The sequence below is a fragment of the Papaver somniferum genome, chromosome 6 (assembly GCF_003573695.1).
Source record: "Papaver somniferum cultivar HN1 chromosome 6, ASM357369v1, whole genome shotgun sequence".
NCBI lineage: Eukaryota > Viridiplantae > Streptophyta > Magnoliopsida > Ranunculales > Papaveraceae > Papaver > Papaver somniferum.
This window is the reverse complement of record NC_039363.1, coordinates 69,083,968-69,102,324: the sequence shown is the minus strand read 5'-3', so window position 1 is coordinate 69,102,324 and position 18,357 is coordinate 69,083,968.

The following is an 18,357-nucleotide window of genomic DNA, read 5'->3' as shown; positions in this document are numbered from 1 at the left end:
AGCGGCTTCTCTTCACGCCAAATCTACACTAACGGCTCCGTTCCGTGTTCTAAAGCCTAGCCCAGAGGACACACAATCATTCCAGACCGAGGCAAACATCTTGCGTCTCAACCAGCGATCGCCTCTATAACTCCGCAACCTAACATGTAGGGCCACGAGCAGAATTTACGCAAAGATGCCAAATGTAAGTATCACGGATTCGACTTACCTCCCGAAAAAGGTTAGATGGATCTTCCTGGCCATCTTTCATGACTTGTGTTTCGATTCGGTCCTTGTCTGTCACCATCTTATGCTTACCTCACAATAATGACCCTGTTCCGAGCTAAGCAGGGGACTTAATGTTGATGGTGGTTTTTAGCTTAGGGTTAAAATCGTAAAACCATAGTCAAACAGTGACGCCACTCTGGAAAGAAACATAACCTGAGTAATAATGGCTCCGCTAAATGCATTTATTGAGCCTTTCAATACGTCTGTGAGAAATTTACGGGGTAGCTTTTTTAATGCTAATTAGGGTTTCGACATGCCAAACCCTAATTCCCACGTCACTGTGCCAAAAACATACCAAACCAAAATTCTTACACCACATGTGCCAATGGAATCCCGTGCCAGCCACACGTCCGTGCCAAGGCATGCCAACCATGCCAGCCGCACCACATGTGCCAATGGAATGCCGTTCCAGCCACACCTCTGCGCCAATGCATGCCAGCCGCACCACATGTGCCAATGGCATGCCATGCCAGCCCCATCTCCGCGCCAAACGCATGCCAACCATGCCATCTGCACCACAGTGCCAATGGCATGCCATGCCAGCCACATCTCCGCGCCAAAGGCATGCGAACCATGCCATCCGTACCACATGTGCCAATGGATTGCCGTGCCAGCCACACCTCCGCGCCAAGGAATGCCAACCATGCCAGCCGCAACACATGTGTCAATGGAATGCCATGCTAGCCACATCTCCGCGCCAAAGGCATGCCAATCACGCCAGCCGCACCACAGTGCCAATGGCATGCCATGCCAGCCACATCTCCGAGCCAAAGGCATGCTAATCATGCCAGCCGCACCACAGTGCCAATGGCATACCATGCTAGACACACCTCCACTCCAAGGCATGCCAACCATGCCAGCCGCACCACATGTGCCAATGACATGTCGTGCCAGCCACACCTCCGCGCCAAGGCATGCCAACCATGCCACATGTGCCAATGGCATGCCGTGCCAGCCACATTTCCTCGCCAAGGCATGCCAACCATGCCAGCCGCACCACATGTGCCAATGGCATGCCGTGCCAGCCACATCTCCGCGCCAAGGCATGCCAACCATGCCAGCCGCACCACATGTGCCAATGGCATGTCGTGCCAGCCACACCTCCGCGCCAAGGCATGCCAACCATGCCACATGTGCCAATGGCATGACGTGCCAACCACACCTCTGCGCCAAGGCATGCCAACCATGCCACATGTGCCAATGGCATGCCGTGCCAGCCACATCTCCGCGCCAAGGCATGCCAACCATGCCAGCCACCACATGTGCCAATGTCTTGCCGTGCCAGCCACATCTCCGCGCCAAGGCATGCCAACCATGCCAACCGCACCACATGTGCCAATGGAATACCGTGCTAGCCACATCTCCGCGCCAAGACGTTCCAACCATGCCAGCCGCACCATGTGTGCCAATGACATGTTGCGCCAGCCGCACCATGTGTGCCAATGCAAATGGCATGCCACATGTGCCAATGGAATACCGTGCTAGCCACACCTCCGCCCCAAGGCATGCCACATGTGCCAATGGCATGTCGTTCCATCCAAAGCCATGTCGGCCCTACCACATGTCGCTGGCTACCAAACGAAGGGTTTCGACAATCAACGACCACCCTTCCATCTGAGATGAAAATTTTAGCCGTCCAAGGACGCCAGCTAACGCGCGGAAATCTTTGGCCCAACGCCAAGCCCTAATTTTGGCCGCGCCAAAACTATGCCAAAATACAGGTTTGGCCACGCCTAAACCGTGCCAAAGCCATTCCTTCATGCCGCTGGCTGCCAAAACGAAGGGTTGCAACAATCAACGACCACTCTTCCATCTGAGATGCGGATCTCAGCCGTCCAAGTTTGCCACATAACGCATGGCAACTTCCGTCCCAAGGACAAACATCACGATTTTGCCAAAACCCTAATTTTGGCCGCGCCTAGAATATGCCAAAGCCGTGCCGGCCACGCCTCCATGCCGCTGGCTACCAAACGGAAGGTTGCAACAATCAATGGCTATCTTTCCTCCTGAGACGCAAATCTCAGCGGTACAAGCTTGCCACCAAACCAAACGATTTGTGCCAACCTCTTGGCTACGATGCCAAAGTTCCACGATTTGTGCCAAACCCTAATTTGGGCCGCGCCAAGAGCACGCATGAGCCGTGCTGTCCATGCCTCCATGCCGATGGCCGCCAAACGGAGGGTTGCAACAATCAACGCCACACATCCTTCTGAGATGCAAATCTCAGCCGTACAAGCTTGCTACCTAACGACTTGTGGCAATCTCTTGGCTACACTGCCAACTCTTTGGCCACGACACACACTTTTCTATGACAATTCTTTGGTCACGACACCAAACCCTAATTATCCAGGCCAAGAGCATGCACACTCCATGCCAGCACTGTGGCCACGCCACTGGCTACCAACGGATGGTAACCACAATCAATGGCTAACCTTCCTCTCAAGATGCAAAATCTCGACCGTCGAAGGTCACCATCGAGCCGGCAAGCCTCCCAAGCTCAACTTTCCAAACAATAACAACATTCTACACAAAACACTCGAGACATCAAAACATGTCACAAACAGGGGGATGCTCATCAGGGTATTGGTCTGGCGATTTGCAACGTGCGGCGTACGCTACGCCCGTTACAAGAAAGTGTCATAAGAGTGAGGCGGTTAGTAAATACAAAAATTAATGGTGAAACGTTTCCTTCATTATGGAAACATCAATTCCAGGCGTTACCTGTTACCGCTTTCTTCCATTTACTCAACCGTTTCCACTTCTTATGAGACCAGGGTACGTTTCGTTGCAACTTGTATAAATGGGTCTCACCTATTTCCACCAAAGGACAAGTTTTTTTCAGGAACATACAACACTCAGAAATCACTTGTTAGCTTTCCCATCTGTTAGCTTTCCACTTTCTGATACAAGTCGTCAAACAACTACTCTTCCCGAATCAACTATTCTGGTCTCAACACTCCCTTCGCTTCCCTCCCTAGGCCAATCCTTCTCCTTCACTTTGTGACCGAAGCAAGTCTGGAACGACCATTTCTTGGTTTAGGCCGGATTTGTACAGATTGATCTCTCGAATCAAAGTACTCAGTTGCAGTACATTGTTTAGGGTTTAGACTCGTTTCTCACCCACACATTCGAAATTACCAAAATCAGCAGAAACTGTTTTCACCCTCAAACAACTTGATAGAAAGGTTCGGACTTAACCAAACATAATAGGATTGCTTATCAAGTAAATAGGAATTAATATTTGTGTAATTTACTTCAATTATAATAAAACAATTATAATGCGGAAAATAAAAGTTAATGACACAGCATGATTTTGTTAACGAGGAAACTGCAAATGCAGTAAAACCCCGGGACCTTGTCCAGAATTGAATACTCTCAGGATTAAGCCACTACACAAAATTCAACCAATTTCGTATAGTCGATACCAAGCAACTAAACCTATAATTCACCTAGTTCCGTCTGTATTCCCACGCCTCCAACTTATGAATGAGTCACTTACTTGGAACAATTCCTTTGGATCGTATTCCAAACAGTAAAGGAACAACAAATCTTTTTGGTATAAACTCTCTTCAACCAAGTGATGTGAGTTCGACAAAGGCTCTTCTGTTTATCTCATATAAACTCCTTCGTCGGGTTCTTAGATCTATCTTATTCTCAACTACCGAAGTAATTGTTAAAATTTTGCAATCAATACTTTTAATCAAAAAGAAATATATTGATTCCGATCTACACAACTAATCAATCCAATCTACCACAAGGATAAATCGATTATAACTGGATCATCTTATACCGAAACAAGTATTGTGCACACCAAAGATTATGAAACCCAAATCAGAAATCTTCAATATCTTCTTTGTCTTCAAATCTTCTTAGATCTTCAATAAACACCCGCACACAACAACTTGAATCTCTTGTGATCAATCACGCACATAACGGAGTCTGTTAACAATGGATTATCACAAGATCGTCTTTAGAACTAAAAAAAGTCTAAAGATCCCTGTGGAAACTTCGATCTAGTTTGAGTGAATCTTATATCAGGAGAAGATTCTCAAGCATAATCAAACTAGGTGCATTCAAAGTTCAACCACCGTTAGTCAATCAAATCAATCGAAAACACAAGATAAACCGCAATTATCTAGTTTCCCACCAACGGTACTAATAAAGCTTTTCAATCCCAAAGAAGACTTTAAACTGAGCGGCCATAAGAGATTTCGCCTAATTAGGTTACTCTCCTCTCCGAATAGGCGGCTACACCAGTAACAACACAACCGAGGAGTGTTTGTTGTCACGAAGGATTAGTTTGCTAGAAATGCAAACTTCAAGTATTTATAGACAAAGAAGTTTGGACACCAAGGAATTTCCAAAATCGAAAATATTCTCAAGATATTCATTAAAGCACAAATTCGGTTTCCATAATTCCTGGAAATGCTCTGTACAAAATATTGACCGAAAATCTCTTTGGAAAATCTTTAACTAGTAAATGCACATTACTGATTCTCGTTTTCCTAAAATAAAATAAACAACCTTAAATAAAAGACTCTTAACTTATTTATATTTCGATCCTGGGATTTTCTTCCTTTAGCTATTAAGGAATAACTTTGAACAATAAAAGATAAACATTACAACACATGTTCAAAGTATGTCGACATCCTTACTTTGTAAGTCCTCTTTCATACTTACAACCTTGAAACCGATTTGCCACACTTCCAAACAAGTTTAGAATTAGTTCATCTGACTTTCAAGAACTATGTGATTGATCTTGAACACTCAATCACAAATCATGGGTTTAACGGTTCTACCAAAACAAGTTTCGGTTCTACCTCCATGTGAGTATTGTGCATAGTCACACTAGCTTTCCAAAATTCGGTCGACTAGGTACTAGGATCGGTTCCCCACATATATATGGTATATGACTTATATGTGTTGCACATGTCCATAGGATCGGTTCCCCTTTCTGCTAAAAACTTGCTGCACCTCATACAAGGATCGATTCCCCTTTGTGATGTGTTGCATAGGGCTGTCAACGGATAAATATCCGCCGGATATTGGACAATCCGATAAGGTTAAGGTTAAGAATTATCGGATATCCTATATCCGTTAACATCCGGCGGATATCAAAAATACAAACCGATATCGTTAATCTATCGGATAACGGATATTTATCCGTTAAAATCCGATAACGCAAGAACGAAAATTTTGAATACGCAAGAACGAAAATTTTCTGTAACAAAGATGTCATCTTCATAACCTTCTTGTACAGTTGATGCATGATGAAATTCTGTCTGTCCCCATTCGTTCAAACAAATCTCTATTAGAAGAAAAAACGATTTACCCAAAAATCATACCTGCAAAGGTATGTGCAAATAATCATCAACCATCAAGAAATTCAGCAGATTCTTTGCACGATGAACCGCCGTGCTCGCGGTTGTGGATTGGAGAAGATAGAAACAATGAGAACAATGAACAGTATCAGCAAGACTAAGTGTAAGGGTGAGATGCCACCACCATCATCAGAAGAACTTCCACAACAAACGGTTCCCATGATACAATAATCTTCTTAGTGTTTTTGCAGAGGATTTAGTACCAAAACCAAGAATCAAGACTCTTTTATTTATACTGTAATTCTATTGCAGAAAACACGGCAAACTTGGATTACTGGAGGATTAAGCGTAGTTAAGGTCTTCTGACTAAGCAAGTCTCTGTCATAGATAAAGAATGTAGAAAAGCAACAACTTGGGACTAAACAAGTCTTCCACTGATTGCAACTTAGCAACTACTAACAAGGGTATGGAAGCGTCCAATAAGCTGCTGGGACCAAATTTGAAATTCGCAACTAACAATGGCTCAAAAGCTGAAACTCGGTCATAAATGATAGGAATGTGTGACTAGTTTTTTTTGAAAAACATGTTTCCTGCTCAAAAGCTGAAACTCGGTTATGAAGGTTATGAAGATGACTATCGGATATCGGATATTAACCTAACGGAAAGGCCCATTCCAATATCGTTATCGTTAAGAGAAAATATCCGATAAAATATCCGATTCCGATATCCGATATGTCGGATAAAATCCTATAGGATGTCGGATTTCGGAAATGGATATCGGATATCGGTTATCCGTTGCCAGCCCTAGTGTTGCACCTTTTACTAGGATCGGTTACCCTTTAACCAGAGTCGGTCATACACAAATCACAAACTTGATCATACCATCTCAGGTGATTACTTAAGATCGGTTTCACTAATAAAAGTTATACCAATACATAAGTCAGGCCTTTGTGAATAGTTTTACCAAGAACATAAACAAGTCATGAGCGGTTATACTAAATCACACATATTGGTTATTCACAAGATATTCAATGAATAACAATACCAACGCCTGGCGATTTCCTTTTCGATTTATAAACAACTTTATGAACTTACTTCCTTAAAACACATGTTGAACATTGTTTCCTAGGATGAAATCCTCACCTCATACCCATACATAATCACAATATCATTTAAACGATTATGTCGATGTCTTATCTACAAAGTTTAATGGTTAAGCAATAAACCTCGTATTGTATTCCTTAATACTATGTCCATCTAGAGTGTTCATGCTTCACAGTTTTGTTTTCAATATGCACGACTTGAAATATACGTTAGGGAATGAAACAGTTTAAGTCAAATATCACTAACCTCAGGTGGAAGGATGATGTTGTCGTTGTAGCTTCTTACTTCTTCACTTCGTCAAGTATTCACAATACTTGTAATGTCTCATATCCTAATACTTTCAAGCTAACCTATACGAAGTTGACTCTAGTACATAATCAAGTGACTCTTAAAATTAGTTTTAATTCACTAAAGTATGACAATCAAACTTGACATACTAACGCTTGGTGGGTTCAACCGAGCAATGCTCTAACAATCTCCCCCTTTGTGAATTTTAGTGAAAAAACTCTTACAATCATATGGATAAACAAATTACAAGAATTCATTACACATACACTTGATTCCTGAATTCAACAACACAATAACCTGTATACATTCAATCCTTAAATGCCGATGTTGACATTATAATAACAAATCTAATACTCCCCCTAAAGGTAAGATAGGTAGATTTTATCAATCCGCACGTCTTTGTTATTCCCCTGGTAATGATATGTTACTCCCCCTAGTCTATGCTTCCACTCTTTCGTTAGATAAACGATTAAGCATCAGTGTCCTTTTCCTTTAGTGATACCAATCAATATAAAATCAATGCCAGTATCACTTGTTTACTCCATATATTTCTCCCCATTTTTGTCACAAAATGAGAAAGAAACGAAAAAATAAAGGACAAACCGAAAAGATTCTTACAAATCTCAAAATAGACTTGCAACCTATAAAGTTAAGCACGAGGGTTCCACACACCATTTCTGATAACCAATATCAAAACCGAAACTACAAAGTATTTTGTTTTGATATGTTATCAAGGAAACAATTTCCCGAACCAATTTTACCTAATAGTTTATCAAAGCAAAATTCAACTAAGCACCTTAGTTCCTTTGCTAAACCGATTGTACAAATACAACCGCTTCGTTCGGTAAGACCAAAATAAAGATAACTCTATTTTTCTCATCAAGCTATAATTATCCATATTACTTAGACCTTTTACTTTTAAACAAGACAAATACTAGGTTAGTTAACTAGTATTTCTTATTAAGGTATTCGATTAGACTTGAATAACCGAAACATCCACTTTGATAAGTCTAACTAAGATAAACTTAGTTTCTCTTATCCGGAATCGAATTGGACTAAACAATCCATCCCGTAAAAAATTTCTTTCGTCAAGACATAAACAATTCATACAAACCAAACAAATCAACTTGCAAAATTATTCACCTCAACCGGAAGCAATTGAAACAACATAGACATTATAGCACCGCAAGTGCACCAAAATTTTGTAAGCCTAAACAATTGATACCACACAATAAAGCAAGATAACAATAGTTTTTCTTAATCGAAACCAATTGAATCACACAAACATCCATACACACATCATGAAATAAAACATCAATTGTACCGAAATTTTGTTAAGCAAAAGAAATAAATATATGAAATAAAAATCAGGCTTTTCTTAAACAGAAAAACAATTAACTAACAAGATTGTTACCTCAAATTTCGCATTCACTTCTCCAATATGTTTGTATCTTCGTCCAGGGAGAATTGATATTGAAATATCATTATGTTGTCATCCTTATGCAAAACAAAAGAATAACAACAACCAACCTTTACCAGAGAAAGGTTGAAAACTGGTTTTTAACTATTGCAAGCAAAAGTTGAAAACCACCGAAACACATATGCTTTTATGCTAAACCAAAACCGATTCAACATATTATGACTTATTCACATATTTTTTCTATCAGAACCCCTCCTTATATTTTGATAAAGCCTACCAACATGGGCTAGAACTTAATCCTGCTAAATCAGAAAGTCATCCAAACCATAAGGTTTCACAACATTATGAGATCGAATATCAAGGTAATAAAACCGAAATCAAACATCCCATAAACATCCATAACAATAATAAAGCATTCAAGCACAGGCTATGTAAATCAAAAACCATCACAAGAAAAATTATAAATCAAATAATTTTATTCATAATAGACTAATACAATCATTGAAAGAAATCAAAAATTGATGTATATTTTTCCTAGATTAAGTATTACAGCATATATATTAATCTCTAGTGGTGCTCTCATTGTTTACTGAGGCTTTTTCAGTGTTCAAACTTTTGAAGCATGTCTCAAGAGATCTGTCAGCAACCACTTCTTGTTTCTCAAGCTTTTCAACTTGAATCTTCACATCAACAATATCAGCTTTTATTTCCTCAGTCTTATCTTTGAGCCAATCTTGATTTCGAACCGTTATTATGAGATTGGTTCTTAGTTCCTCAAAACCTTGGATATAATCAATCATACTATCAAAACGAATCCACTTGGTTTTGGTTGGATCTTGTAGGTTATAAGCCAACAGACATGACTCATCTTGTGATTCAACTGAATTATCAGAATCATAATCAGATATGATATTTGATATGTTTTTCTTCTTCCTCTATGTATTGATTCCTTGAAAATCTTTAACCTTTTAAGCTTCCTCCTTATTAGTATTTGAGATACTGCGAGTTATTTGGAGGCATGCTCGGTTATATATAAAAGGATTGATCAGGGTATCAAAATACAGGCAAGAGATAATTTCCCTTTAAAGAGACAGCCTTCGGACCGAAAGATATCAGGGGGAAACCGAAAATGTTAACAAATATATTTCGTTTCCTTTGTACGAACTTCTCAAGTTGGAAGGTTTATTAAAATTCTAAAATTCTAAATAAAATCTATTTTTGGAAGATCATGATAAACATGAACATTTTTAGTCAACTATGGATTCGCAGCTATCCATAAAGTTTCACAACTTTTCTGATAAACAACTACACAAACAAATGTGCTCCAGATTTATTGTGCCTTTCCCATCCATGAATAAGAGCACAAAAGAGGATGAGAGTGCACAATTTTGATACAACTAGGTTGCATCGGAGTAAGATTTTTCTAGCTTACAGTGAATATCAGAAACATAGTTCATGTTTCTCTTAGGAAATTTCTTCCCAAAATATTTTCTCCCAAGACAATGATCTTTTTTAACTCTAGAGATATGATCATGTGGAGAAACAGTGCTGGCGTAAAATTTTCGGAGATAGATAAATCTCTCTTAATTCTTTCAATGATATTTTCATAGGATTTTCTCATTCTAAGGACTTCCTTATGATTCATATCAGTGTGATTATCTGAAACAATTATCGGAAACTCCTGATTGTTCTTTTGGAAGAGATTCTCTCTTTCCCTTTCTTCTGGAGTCGTTCTTCATCAAAACTAGAATTGTTTCGATATGGATGAGGAGGAACCATTTCCCAGAAGCGATTATCAACTCTTTCCTCTGACTCTTTTGAGTTGATCTTATCGGGTAGTGGTATTATCTGTCTTTCTACCGAGGAATGATCTTTCAGTTTTTTAAGACAAGAAACTTCCTTCAAAAATTTTACCACTGTATGTTGAAGAAGTATAAGTTTCCTGTCAAGTGACTAAAAATTATATTCTTTAAGATTACCATCACGGAATCGGTTCAAAGTTTCCTTTGGACAAGATTTCATTTGATAATCAGTAGATCTAGAAGATGGTTTCTCATCGTCTTCTAACTTGATGTAGTTAGGAAAACTACCATCATCTTGATCTGTTTCAGATGTGAGTAAACCGGTTTTATCACAGTCTGTAAAAGTCAAGCAAGGACTTTTAGTTTCCTCATTATCAAAAGAAATCACAACAACATCATTAGTCAGAATCATAGGACGTGTCTCTTTATCTAAAGTAAGAGATTTACCAAGAGCTTCTAGTTTGACAGTGAGATCCATATTCTCTTTGGATAAGCAATTCAGTTGAATGTATTTATCTCTGATCTCTTGTTTAAGAAGATTTGTCTCTGTCTTTAATAACACCACTTTAGAAGACATATATTTTATAGACTTTAGGAGTTTTACCAACTCTTTATCAGCATCTTCTTTTCCATCAGAGATGAACACATATGTTTTCGCAACTCCTGGATCAAGAGTCAACGAAGTAGTAACATCTTCAACCTTTGAGTAGTCATACTCTTACATAATGTTAATTAAATCAGACATAGATTCAATTTCTTATAGGTTGGATCGCACCAAACATAGATTGTTAGATCTTTTCGTGTTTGCCTGCTCTGGTACCAATTGAAAAGGCGAGGGTACCCAAATATACCTCAATCTAAAACTTTTCCTGCCTATAAGTCCTTTCTCCTAAAGTGATTGTCTATGGACTGAGTCGAGACAATGCAACTAATAGGTTCACACTTAGTGTGATCGTCTATGGATACGAGATCGAGACAATACAACTGTAGATGGGTAAAGAAAATTTGATGGTTAATTGAGGAGACGAACGTACGGAGGAGACTCCTTGAACCGAGCAAATACTCAACCTCACACAGATGCATTGCAAGAAGGGAGTGCTTTAAGTTCGAGAGATCAATCTGTAAGAATCCTGCCTAAACTAAGACAATGGACGTTCCAGAGTCAATTCAGTCACAAGAAAGGATGGGTCGATCTATAGGAGGGAAGCTGAGAAATGTGTGAGATCAATGGTGATAAAAGATTGTAGGTGTGTTGGGTATTCTGCGTGAAGAAATAAAATAAGTTCTGATTGATTGAATTTGCTTTGTTGAGAGTAATTGCTTAGACGTTGAGTTGTTAATCTCGTGTTGTCTGCTTGACGAGAGATTGTCTTGTCCTTTCAATCATGATTCAGAGACTTATTTATATTGCCAGAATTGTAAACACCTTGATCCCATGAAGTGTGACAGTTGCTGGAGTCAAAGAGTGGGGAAGTGGGAAATCGTGTCAAAACCAGTTGCTCATCGTGCAAAGACTTGGTTAATTTTTCACCCACTACTTCGCTAACTCCTCCAAATGATTGCACGACTTTCTCACATTCTCATCGTGTGTATGAACACACGTGTCGTAGACCACCAGACCAAAACCCTAGTTAATATCCCCCATGTGATACGATTGACATCTCGTGATTGTGGAGTCAGTTGCCGACTTTATGAGACGATGAGTCCTTGTGTTGTTGAGTCGAACGTGATTTGCAAATGTTCAAATGTCTGCTGAGACAAAATTATATTGTCGAATAAATATTGATAACTTAAGGTGAGAAAATGTTGCTGAATTGTTGAACATTGATAGTTGAACCAATATTCCTTAGTCTGAGCAAATATTGCTCGTTTGAGCAAGTGTTGCTCGTCTGATGAATTGTTGATGTCAGGACCAGATAAAATAAAATATTAATTTAATATACTGGCAGCTAGGCAGAGCATAATAATAAAAGTGTTGATCTCGGGATCATCATCAAATTATTAGTATTTGAATCTGCTCAGAATTATGTTTTGCAGAGCTCTGGATTCGAAACCCTAATTTTTGATCAATTGATGATTTATTGAAAATCAATTGAATGAGGAACCGGCTACATCGGATGATGAATCGACCATGTATCTCCCAGATGCTCAGATGAGCAAAATACCAAAGTCTCCTGAAGACTAGTTGGTAGAAGGATGATTAAATGCTGGTTTAATCATTTAGAATCGACCATGTAACGCCCAGATGCTCAGATGAGCAAAATACCAAAGTCTCCTAAAGACCAGTTGGTAGAAGGATGATTAAATGCTGGTTTAATCATTTATTAAAATAATGCTCGTGTGAGCGTTTGGTAGTAAAACCTGATTATGGAGAGATGAGGGACCGATCAAGGGGTCATGGGACCGGCTCTTGGTGGTCGTGGGACCAGCTGATGGTCTTTTGAGAAAACTCCCATTTGTTTGAGAAGAGTTTGGACCCAATATGAGCAATTGAGCAAATTAGGTCAAAATTATTAAAACATGCGGGACCGGCTATTTGCAAGCCTTAGATCCAGCCTTGGTCAGACAAAGAGACATTCCCGTGTCACCATAATGTCTGTGTCTCAGTCCTGAGAGTTTCGATATTTTTTGATGCGCGTTTAAGCAACATTTTGAGAAAATATGAAGGATTCAGGGTTTTGCTGAAATTGGGGAATCTTCATGAGATGATGAAAAATAATTAATAAAACAGGGAATTTCAAGGTATGGGACCGGCCACGGCTAGGGCATGGACGAACAACTAGCAAGCTTGGTCGCGCAACACTTTTCCCAATTTTATGTATTTTCCCTGATGTGAAGGAAATACCATGAAACTGTGGAATTTCATGAAGTTAAGGAATTTCCATGAGATTACGTAAATAATAATAATAAAATAGGGAGTCATGAAGTGTGGGACCGGCTATGGCCAAGGCATGGCCGGCCGGCCAATGGGCACGGTCCCATGTCACTTTTCCTAATTTTATAATATTTTCATGATTTGAGGGAAATATCATGAAATCAAGGAGTTTGTTGAAACTAAGAATTTTCCTTGAAGTGAGGGAGTTTCCATGAGATGAGGGAAAAAAATAACATTAAAATAATGAGACAAGGGCGTGTGGGACCGACCACGGTTAGGGCATGGCCGTCCGGCCAATGAGCCCATCCCGGGAGCTTTTTCCTAATTTTATATTATTTTTCATGATTTGAAGAAAATATCATGAAATCATGGAATTTTCATGGGATGAGGGAAATAATAAAATAATAAGGAATCATAAGGTGTGAGTCCAGCCATGGATAGGGCATGGCCGTCCGGCTAGTGGGCCCGGTCACGCGACACCTTTCCTAAATTTTATTATTTCTTTAGTACGAGGAAACACCATGAGACTGGGGAGTTTCCTCGAGACGAAGGAGATTTGTTCAAATGAAGGGATTTTCATGAGATTAGGGAAAAATAATAAAATATGATAAAATATAAAATTGGGCGTGGGACTGGCCACGACCTGACTGGCCGGCCGGTGGGCCCAGTCCCCTAATGCCTTTGCTAATATTTTTTTATTATTATTTTTCTTCCTATTTTGCATAGGTTCACCATTCCTTCGTGTTTTGGAATGGTTGTTCGTGCATTCAGGTGCTCGTTTGCGCATTATTGCCGAGTACACTTGCACCATTTTGGTCGGGGCTTATTCGATAGCGGCTCAGATGCCCGCATGTTGAATATTTATCACTAACCCATGGAATCCTGCTGGGAAGAACCACAAATTGAAGTGACGAAATATTACGAAGAATCATAGAATATTGGTGAATATTCAGTTAACGATTAGAGATAATTAATTGATGGCTCTATACTAGCAGGCATGCTGTCTAGGGGCATTAATTATCTGAGAATTGAGAGATATGAGCTTGTTGAAACGTCATATCTCTTTTATATAGTCAGGGAAAACCTTGTTGCATCCTGAAGACGTTATTGCTCTATACTAGCAGGCAAGCTGTCTAGGAGCCGTCCAATCATTAAGATTCTATACACATGTCTTTTATATAGTCATGGAAAACATTGTTACATCCTGAAGACGTTATCGCTCTATACTAGCAGGCAAGCTGTCTAGGAGCCGTCCAATCGTTCAATTCTATATAAAAGTGATTACTGAAATTGCTCAGTATTCATGAAATATGTTATTGCCTCAGTTGAGAGACTACATATTCATGTATGTTCTGAGAGAAGTATACTCAGTCAGAGACTCTTGTGGCATGAGATTTCATGCTTCGATAATAAACATGAGCCTCAATATTCATTTGATTGCTGGATCAAGAATATGTAAAATTATGGTCTACGATTTTAGCCTTTGTCGAAAATCCACCATCTACAATAAGTCCCATGCTTAGTGAGGGACAGTCATGTTCCTCAGTCAGCACTGGATGGTGATTTTATAGTTACAGACGAAATAAGTAATTGAACTTAGTCGTAAGATAGAATGTTACCGGATTTTCGATTGCGCGAACGAACCATGGCTTGAATGAAGATCCCAGTAACATGATAGAGCATCGAGCGCAAATTGGTGTAGCACTGATGATTTGGTGATCGAACCTTGGTTGATTTATGATTCATAGGTCCGAGCCCAAGAAAATAAATCCTTGTTTTAGGAACAGACGCTCGTTCGTTTGTTAGTTTAAGGAACAAACGAAATAGACCTCAGTCTGATGATATAAAATTTTGTCTATGAGCTTTCACGAAAACCAAAATTATATTTTTTAAATATGTGAGATTTCACAAAGTGGAATAAACTCTCGTTTCAAAGATGAATGCTCGTACGAGAGAAAAGTTTTTTTTTAATAGACGTGCGTCTGTTAGTAATAAAAATTTTTTTATGAGCTTTCATGAAATTTTTTTATCTTCGAGCTTTCAGAAATCTTTGAAAATGTACCCTCGCTTCAAAGACAGATACTCGTGCAAGGGAGCAAAAAATATATAGATGTATTTTTCAAATTTACATGAGTTTCACGTTAAATATTTATATATTTTGTAAAATCATGTTTTGATTTTGAAAAACTGTTGAAAGCAGACCATTATACATGGTGAAATAATGTCTGTATGTGAGTTTTCATAATTGTAGAATGGACGTCTGTCTAGATTTTGAAAAACCATTGGATGTTAAAATTCACGTGGGTTGTTCACGGTTTTCTGAAAATCAAGTCATGATTTTGAATAATGAATTTTGCTCGTCTTTGCAGGTTTGAGGGAACGAGCAAGTTTTCGAAATTCTGACGTTAAAATCACTACATCTAGTGAAATTGTACATAGGTAAGAGTTGGAATGTTACCATTTTTTTACGCGTTTGTTATTGGTATATCCATGACTCCATCTCTTTCGCCTAAGATAGTGGTGACTTCTGGTTACAACTACTCTTCTGGCCCTTCCGGGGAACGCTCCAGAAATATCAAGTCAAAGATGAAGACTTCTGCAGATGTTCATGCCGAGGTGAGTTAACCTTTCAGAGACGCTGGAAAGCTGATGCATTGTATGTCTCTCTATCATCTGGGAGTCGTCCGTGGTGGAAACAACGCTTTCTTATCCTAAGCGGATGCAGAAGAGAAGCAGGGACGAGATGAGTTATTATTGAAAAGGAAAGTTGAAGATGAAAGGCTTGCAATTTATCAGCAAAGCGTCGCCGGCTTCAGCAAATGAGACTAACGGCTGAAGATGAAGTCGGATCTTGCACGGGAGGCATAGATTCTGATTCAGATGTAGATGAATGAATAATTTCGTCATAATTCGTCATCAGAAAATTCAGAAGTCGGGTCTTCATTGAAAATGCTGTAGAATCTTCGTCCGATGTCGGATTTTCGTAATCTACCCATGTTTCTTCATCCTCAGAAAATTTCCAAGATTTAGCAAAGAAGATTTTTGGCTTTTGAGCAAGTTTAAGGGCCGAAATTAAAGAAATAGTAAACTTCCAGGAGACTTCCTGTGACGTCCCGGAAAATTACGCCTTTGGCGCGTTGCCCCGCAGGCCGTAACTCCCCCGGCGCCATGATGAAGTTACGGTCCGGGCCTTAAAGATAGGAAAATGCACGTCCATCTGCCCTTGCAAGCATGCTCGTGGAGCATGATGTAGCTAATTTAGCTTCCACACCGTTCCAACTCACCCTTGATCCATAAACGGTTTATTAAGAAAATAAAAACTTTCTTAAAACGGGAAAAACTCCCTTTTGACTCCCTAAACAATGGAATTTGGCTATATTCTGGTGACCATGTGGATCTATAGATCCACATATCTTGATCTTTGGGCCGTTTCCCATCAAAATAGACTCCTCTTGAGCTAAATTACGACACTCGGGTTTTTAGCCTCCAAATAGGTTATAGCCTGCTCTTCGTAGTTTGGTAGGAAGTATGGGCATCCACTTGCTGGCATGCAACTAAGCCTCATCAAGCTTGACCACAATCATCTCTTGCATCGAGCTACCGAACTTATATGGTATGAGGGGCCAATCTGCCGCAATCATCTCATAATTAGATGATATGAGCGACAACGTGCTGGACCGGCAATGCTGCAACTCGTTGCGGGTGCCTAAGTACCCTTACCTACTCTAAAGGGGTCAAGCACAAACTGTAGTTCATCCACGAAGGTACAACAACTCAAATCAACTCATTTGCAAGGTCGTGGCCTAGCAAAAATGGTAATGACCTAGTCCGCATAGGCCATTCCGTCATGATGCACAATGATTATGCATCATCGGGTCCGCGACATGTCATAGTGATGCCTAAGCATTAAATGACCTATTCGCAAGGTTACACAACTATAAATGAGCCTTAGGCATCATTTTTACTCTTTCGGCTAAGCTGTGAAGCTTACTTGGTACATAGTCCGCATATGCACCTTCAACTCACCACCCCTCCCTATATATGTCTTATTGACATTTCTACAAATATGGAAAGGGGAGGAGATTGACATTCCTGCTTCACTATTCTTCGCAATTATTGCGTTACTTCGCAATGATTGTGTTCATTCGCAATGATTGTGTTACTTCGCAATGATTGCGCACAATGATTGAGCAACACTCCTTCTGCCAGCCCTCTCTGGCTGATGCACAATGATTGTGCACTTCTCGTTCTTCCATCCCTCTATGTCCTGATGCACAATGATTGTGCACTAGTCGTTCTGCCAGCCCACTATGTCCTGATGCACAATGATTGCGCTGCAACGCTCAAAGCCACCTACCCAAATGGCCTAATGCATCATGATGATGCAACATTGGACTTTTGCCAATATGCCTACGCAATGTGCCTTCCTTGGCACCAAATATGTCCCCGGGCCAAACGCATCTCACTACACAAAGGAATCTTTGGATGAAGCTTCAATCTCGGGCCATGGCGCATATTTTGCTTGCGCCATGCTAAAAACACGGGGTGTTACACTTCCAGAAAATTTTCAGCTGGTATGTAGTCCAATCTTTTGGCCGCATCTTTTTGCTAGTTTCTCCAATTGTTATGAATTTTGGATATGTTGTAGAGGACATCCATACGAAGAGAATGGTATATGACCCATTCCTAGATTCTTCACCAATTTCTCCCAGATCGCTGCTTCGTGAGTGACAGTGTAAAATCATCTCAGGCGAGCTTGTTGTAGAACACTCATGTTGTGTCTTTAGACCATTCGCTTGTGTCTGGAACGGTTGGTGAAGGATTTTAATGTCATTGATTCATTTGATATCAGGACCCCTTGATTTATACATGAGCATGGTGCTTGAAGTGCCATCTTGTTTCTGTCAGTCGTAGAAACATCACTTCTGAAACCCTGGTCACGGGACCATAACTGAGGTTGCTCTCAAGAGGGGGTGATGTAATGACCATGGTTGCATGTCCTGGTGGTATCATTCTTTTTATGATGAATGATTAGCACATGAGAGTTTGGTGTCACGGGTCTCGGACTGTGAAACTGATCATCATGATAAGTGGACTGTCAATCCCCAGTATATTGTTAAACCTCTCCTTTTCGTTTTATCTTCTTCTGGCAAGACTTGGGTAGAGGACCCAGGTAGAAAAATTGATGTAAAGACCTAGGTGGTCTAAGTTGAAGGTACCTTGATGAAGAACTTAGTGGAAAGACCTGGTGGACACCGATCGACTGTGGGAGTTATGAAT